This window comes from Hippopotamus amphibius, chromosome 6, assembly GCF_030028045.1.
Source record: "Hippopotamus amphibius kiboko isolate mHipAmp2 chromosome 6, mHipAmp2.hap2, whole genome shotgun sequence".
Classification (NCBI taxonomy): Eukaryota; Metazoa; Chordata; class Mammalia; order Artiodactyla; family Hippopotamidae; genus Hippopotamus; species Hippopotamus amphibius.
This window is the reverse complement of record NC_080191.1, coordinates 125,450,376-125,456,914: the sequence shown is the minus strand read 5'-3', so window position 1 is coordinate 125,456,914 and position 6,539 is coordinate 125,450,376. Positions and strand designations below refer to the sequence as shown.

At 38.1% G+C, this 6,539-nt stretch overlaps 1 pseudogene; it reads right to left on the bottom strand.

Annotated features, from left to right (window-relative positions):
- Positions 1-406: 406 nt before the first annotated feature.
- LOC130854960 (heat shock protein HSP 90-alpha-like) lies at positions 407-2,604 on the bottom strand (annotated as a pseudogene).
- Between the last annotated feature and the right edge of the window lie 3,935 nt (positions 2,605-6,539).

Below are 6,539 nucleotides of genomic sequence, written 5' to 3'. Positions count from 1 at the left end.
GAATGTTTAAAAAGTAAATCCCAGAAGATGAAAGTTGCTTTAACAAGTATTTTTCTTTAAAACATCAAGGTATAGATTTCAGAACACTTCAGTGACAAAAGATTTGGTCTACTAAAGAATCCGCTTCATAGCTAAACACTTCAGACCAGGAAGTTAACATAGGTTACATACACCTTACAACAAACACTTCTTCCCTCTGTTAAAATAAGCTAACATGAAACTAGAAAAGAAAAACTAGCTCTGCTTTAGTGCCTAAAGTGTCACAGTATCACACTTAGTAGAAAGTAATCTCACCTTCCCCTTAAGTAGTTGTCATGCCATGCAGATTTTTAAATGTTAACAAAAATAAAGAAATACTTGAAAACATATTATCAGAGGGAATGGAGACACAGTGTTGAACATATAGTCACGTAATCCTCAGGCAGAGCTTAGCTTCTTCCATGCAGGACATGTCACCTCCCTCGAGGGGTGGCATCTCCTCAGTTATGGCAGCACTGCTGTTGTCAACAGGGGGGTCATCCTCATTAATACCAAGACCAAGTTTGATCATCCTGTAGATCTTGTTAGCATGTCTGAGGATCCTCCAGACTGAAGCCAGAAAACAGGAGAGCCCTCTCGTACAGCAGGATGACTAGATCCTTCACAGAGTTGTAGTCTTTGTCAGCCTCTGCCTTTTGCCTGAAGGTCTCGATGATGGAACGGTCAGGGTTTATCTCCAGGTGCTTCTTTGCTGGCATGTAACCCATTGCTGAGTTGTCTTACAAGGCTTGAGCCTTTGTGATTCTTTCCATGTTTGCTGTCCAGCCGTATGTGCTCGAGACAATGCAGCATGGGGGTGTCACCAGTCAGACATGATCACCTTTTCAACTTTTTTCTCCAAGATGTCCTTCATGATTTTGCAGAGATTTTCAAACTTTGTCTTTTTCTCTTCCTGTTTCTTTTTCTCTTCTTTGTCTTCTGGAAGTTCCAGGTGCTCTTTGGTGACTGACACTAAGGTATTTCCCTCAAACTCCTTCAGCTGCTGCACACAGTACTCATCAACATGCTCAGTCATGTAGATCACTTCCAAGCCATGCTTCCAAAGACATTCCACTAAGGCCAAATTAGCTACCTGGTCCTTGGTCTCATCTGTGATGTAATAGATGTGTTTCTGGTTTTCCTTAATTCTTGTGCAATAGTCCTTGAGAGAAACCATCTCATTACCAGAAGCAGAAGTGTAGTACCTCAACAGCTCTGAAAGGGTCTTCCGATTTTGAGAATCTTCATGTGTCCCAAGCTTAATATTTTTAGAGAACTGCTCATAGAACGTCTTGTCATTCTCTTTATCTTCTGCCAGTTCAGTGAAGACTTCTAAGCATTTTTTGACCAAATTCTTTCTGATAACTTTCAAAATTTTGCTTTGTTGCAACATCTCATGGGAAATGTTTAGAAGGAGATCCTCAGAGTCCACCACACCCCTAATGAAATTCAGATATTCAGGGATTAGCTCCTCACAGTTATCCATGATGAAAACTCTGCCAACATTCAATTTAATGTTGTTCTTTTTCTTTCTGTTTTCAAATAGGTCAAAGGGAACACATCTTGGGACAAAAAGAAGGGCTTTGAATTCCAATTGTCCTTCAACTGAAAAATAATTCACTGCCAAGCAATCTTCCCAGTCATTGGTCAAGCTTTTGTAGAACTCTTTATGAGTAATGTCATCAGGATTTATGGTCCAAATGGGCTTTGTTTTGTTCAGTTCTTCTTGATCAATGTACTTCTCCTTGATCTTCTTCTTCCTCTTGTCACCATCCTTCTTTTCTTCTTCCTCTTCATCAGAGCCAACATCTTCTATCTCTGTTTTCTCATCAGACTCCTTTCTTCTTTTTCCTTTTCTTCCTCTTTGTCTTCCTTTTCTTCTGCCTCATCATCACTGACTTCTTTATCATGTTCCTTCTCCACAAAAAGAGTGATGGGGTAGCCAATAAACTGAGAGTGCTTCTTCACAATCTCCTTTATTCCCCATTCTCCCAAGTACTCAGTTTGGTCTTTTTTCAGATGCAGAATAACCTTTGTTCCAAGACCTATAGGTTCTCTTGTGTCAGTTCTAACTGTGAAGGATCCTCCTGCATAAGACTCCCAGGCATACTGCCCACCATCAATATGTTTGGTGATAACAGTCACTTTTTCAGCCACCAAACAGGCCAAATAAAACCCGACACCAAAGTGGCCAATCATAGAGATATCTGCACCAGCCTGCAAAGGCTCCATAAATGCCTTGGTCCCAGACTTGGCGATGGTACCAAGATTATTGATCAAATCGGCCTTAGTCATTCCAATCCTGGTATCCACAATAGTGAGGGTTCGATCTTGCTTGTTTGGAATGAGATTAATGCACAGCTCTTTCCAAGAATCTAGTTTACTGGGATCTGTCAAGTTCTTATACCTAATCTTGTCCAGAGCATTGGATGAATTTGGAATAAGCTCCCACAGAAAGGTCTCTTTATTCGAGTAGAAAGTGTTGATGATCTGTGACATCAACTGGGCAATTTCTGCCTGGAAGGCAAATGTCTCCACCTGCTCCTCCTCCATTGGTTGGTCTTGGGTCTGGGTTTCCTCGGGCATCTTGGCTGAAGGACCTCACGGGTTCCACAACATCACAGCACCAGGACGCAGAAGCAGCTCTGATTCTTTTATATATTGAATAATTTGGGACTGGATGTTGGCTATTTTGAATATTAAGCTATAAGGTTCTGGGTCTTGATTAGATCCTATGCAGAATGCTTTCTTGTTGTTTTTATTTTGTTTTGTTTTAGTAAGCAATTAACTCAGTTAGGTGCTGGCTGCAAGTTCTGACATGACTTATGTGATTCAAATGCCAGTATACTTCTCAAAGTCTTTGCAATGTTATTCAGCTCTCTACTACATGTGTGCTTCATTGGGGCCAGTCTGAAGCGTGAATGTAGTCTACCTCATACTCGAGTTCTCAAAGCTTATTGGTATACTGTTTAGGGTCATATCTACTGCTCAGCTCATGGGTGAGCCAAAGGGTTCATATAAAATGTTTTGAAATCTTTTTCTTGAGCTCTTTCTCTGGAGTGTCTCCCCAGATTATCTTGCTCCCCAGATTTCTCCTTCCTGGTCCTCTGCTAGTCTTTTTAACCTGCATGCATGTGCTGAACTTGCTTCTGCTTCTAGATGCAAGTGGCAGGAGGATAGAGAGAAAAAAAAAATGGAGATTTTCCTTTATGCCCTTTGCATCACATGGTTTCTCTGGTTGGAAAGCAGGATTATCCTCTTTTCAGGTACCCACCTAACTGCCACTGCTACCACCACCACAGAGTCGCAGCTTCAGGAGTGGGGCTTGCTGGCAGCAAAACTGAGAGAGAAAGAAGAAAAGGTTAGGGAATTTCTCCCCACTCTCTCTGTCTTCTAGAGGCCGCACTTCCCAGTCCTAAGAACAGAAAAAAAGAGTAATTTCTCTTGGAACTCTTTTTGTCTATGCCTGGTGCACTATTCTCACTCAAGGACAAAGAGATATGTATGAAAAAAAGAATAAAACAAGGAAACTTTACACGGATTGCTTATAGTTTGAGTTCTGCTTTTCTTCCCAAGCCACGTGCTATCATTTACTTAGAGTTCTTGTGTGGCCACTCCATGCATTCTGCCAAGGGCTTTTGGTTGCATTCAGTTGGAGAGGCAGAGTGGATCTGCTTACTTCATCTTCATGGGAACTTGAATCCTCACTTAAGTTTTGTAAATTTTAGTTACTTCATCTTCAAAGTGAGTGCTATTAATACTTGCCCTTTCTAATTCCTAAGATATTTATAGGAATAAAATGAAATGGCTTATATATAAGTGTTTTGTAAACTGTAAATACCTTATGATTGTGGCCATGGTGATATATTGACCTTTGAACACTTATATATAATTTGAAAACAATTTTTCCCATTTCAACTTTATTATTCTTGGCAATTTTCCCAATATACAGTGCCACATTAATAAATATTATAATGTTTGAAAAGAGACCTCCCCACTGCAGGACTTCTTAAAGCCTCTGATAGGTTAGCATACATTTTGAACTCCCAAGAGATAAAGGAACAGATATAGGTACTTGTCTGGGGGCTGCTTTCTTTATTAAGGGTCTTTTAAGTATAAATAAATGCAGGACTATATATGGTACACACATTATAGGAAACTCCTCTCTGTGGAATCTTTAACGTGAATGAGTGTTTTAAGCTTTGGCAAAACCTTTATTCCCCCTTTTAATCACCTGTCAAGCTGAGAACCTTGCTCACAGACAGATAAGTCGTTGTAGAAAGAAAGATATTTTGAGGGAATATGAGGCTTTAAGAAAACACACAGATGCAAAACAAAATAAAGTGTATTTGGGTATCTTCCTGAAGTTTCGTTCAAGTAAAAGTGTTCTGTGGCTTCATTTTTCAAACCATAGCGTGTTAGTGTGAGAGTAGTTAGAAGATGCTCTTAGAATCTGGTATTACCATGAAAATCCAGGCTGTGTACTTGTACTATTTCTTATACTAGAGGCAAAACCCAGTTCTTTAGAAAAGTGTTATTGATTGTGATATACTTACAACTCTTGCTTCTTTCAGTTAAAAGTAATTTTTAGAACTTAGGAACATAACACAATAATAAGTTTTATGTGTATAACCTCATTGTCCTTGTTGGATTCCTAATTGTTTCCTGTCTGTAATGGTCAAAATTGGACATAATTCAAGATTATTTTTCTCTTCCACCTTACGTTTTTGTTTAAATAAGTTTATATAAACAAAAATACAAACAGAATCTGTACCCATTAAAAGAGAAAATGAAGACAATATAAATTTAGACAATGAGGAATTTGACCTCTTGAAGGTAACGTATGAATGTTAACTTATAAATCAGTTTAGAATCTCAAACTCACTACTAAGAAAAATAATTCTAGAATGGGTCATAGAGTTGTCAATCTGTTTATCTGTATATGAACTTTAAAAGATCGTAGTAGAGGGATTTGCATTCACAAATGTCCTTAACTTTGATCAAGAATCAGCTTTTTGAAAGATAAACATTATGCATTTTATCACATTATAATCCAATTCTAATTATGATCCTTGTTCACCACTACTTCTCCCTGGAGAAATTTATCAGTCCCATATTCTTGTAGTCCATGCCACGCAGACAGTCCTGGGGTCTCCCATTCATGCAATTTGAGAGCACAGACTACCATTACTTGCAAGCTTAAAGCCCAAGTTAAATAAAGCATAGAGAGCAGTAATTCGAGCTTACCCACAGAAACAGCAGTTACATTTGGGGTCAAGTCTGGCTATATCTAGCATCTGACCAACATCTGGGTTGTGTTATTGAGAAATCAACTGTACTCTCCAAAGAAAAACACTTTATGGGCACTAACTTAAAGCACTCTGTAAATACTCTGTTTTATTTTTATTTAGGTAATTTACATAGTTCATCTTTTTTTTTTTTTAAGCAGGGGTTAAAACTTTTGTGAAAAGCTGCAGTACAAAAGGTCAATACACTCCATATTTGTGCAGAAGAATTTCATCTCTAGATTGTAAGTTTGGGTGCCTTATTTGTTTCATCATCAAGTCATCCAGAATGTCAGTTTATGGGCAGATGTGAAGTTAGGCTTTCTAAAAGCCATTAAAATTTCTCATCTCCATCCACTATCAAAGCTAAAAAGTGGAAATATTCAATTTCTCAATTTTCTATGGGTGGAACACCACATCATCCCTAGACTACTGGCTCCTGGATAAAAAAAAAAAAAAAAGAAATCTATGTTTTGGAAAAAAGGAATTTTAAAAAATTGTGGAGATGCCTTGGATTCCAATAAAATTGGACCTCCACGCGTTAATGGAACAAAATACATGAGGTTTTAGACTCTCAGATTTAAAGTAATCAAGAAAAGATTGTATTTTCTTTAGGTAGTCAATATAGCAAGTTTTTTTTTTTTTTTTTTACAAAAATTCTTCATGTCTGTTTTTAAAAATCTCATTTAGTTTTAATTTGAAATTGTTTTTCAAAAGCAATGTATCTTGTATCTCTTATCACAATCTCATTTGTGATAAGAGATACAAGCTGTTTTAGAAAGTGCCTGCATCAGAAAGAAAGCCAAATTTGCTGGCACTCTAATCTTGGACTTCCCAGCCTCAGAACTGTGAGAAATAAATTTGTGTTGTTTATAAGCCACCCAGTCAATAGAATTTTGTTATAGCAGCCAAAGTGACTAAGACACAGGGAAAGTTTACTTTGTGTGTGTGTGTGTGTGTTACATAGGTCATTGAGTGATCCTAATTATCTTCTGTCAACTTCTGAAGGAAGGAAGGGGAGCATGGAGTGAAGATTAGAAATACTAATGGAAGCAGAACTTCTGATGTTTAGCAATAGCATGTGCTATTATTCGCTCCTTGGGGCCTCTGTTGCTGAAGGAGGAACTGTACTGGGGCCTTTGTGAAGCCATGTATAGTTGCCGTAAGCCCTGGACCTGTCAGAGTACAGCTAAGATGTACACAGTATAAGCTCATTAAAACAACATAAAAGCTTAA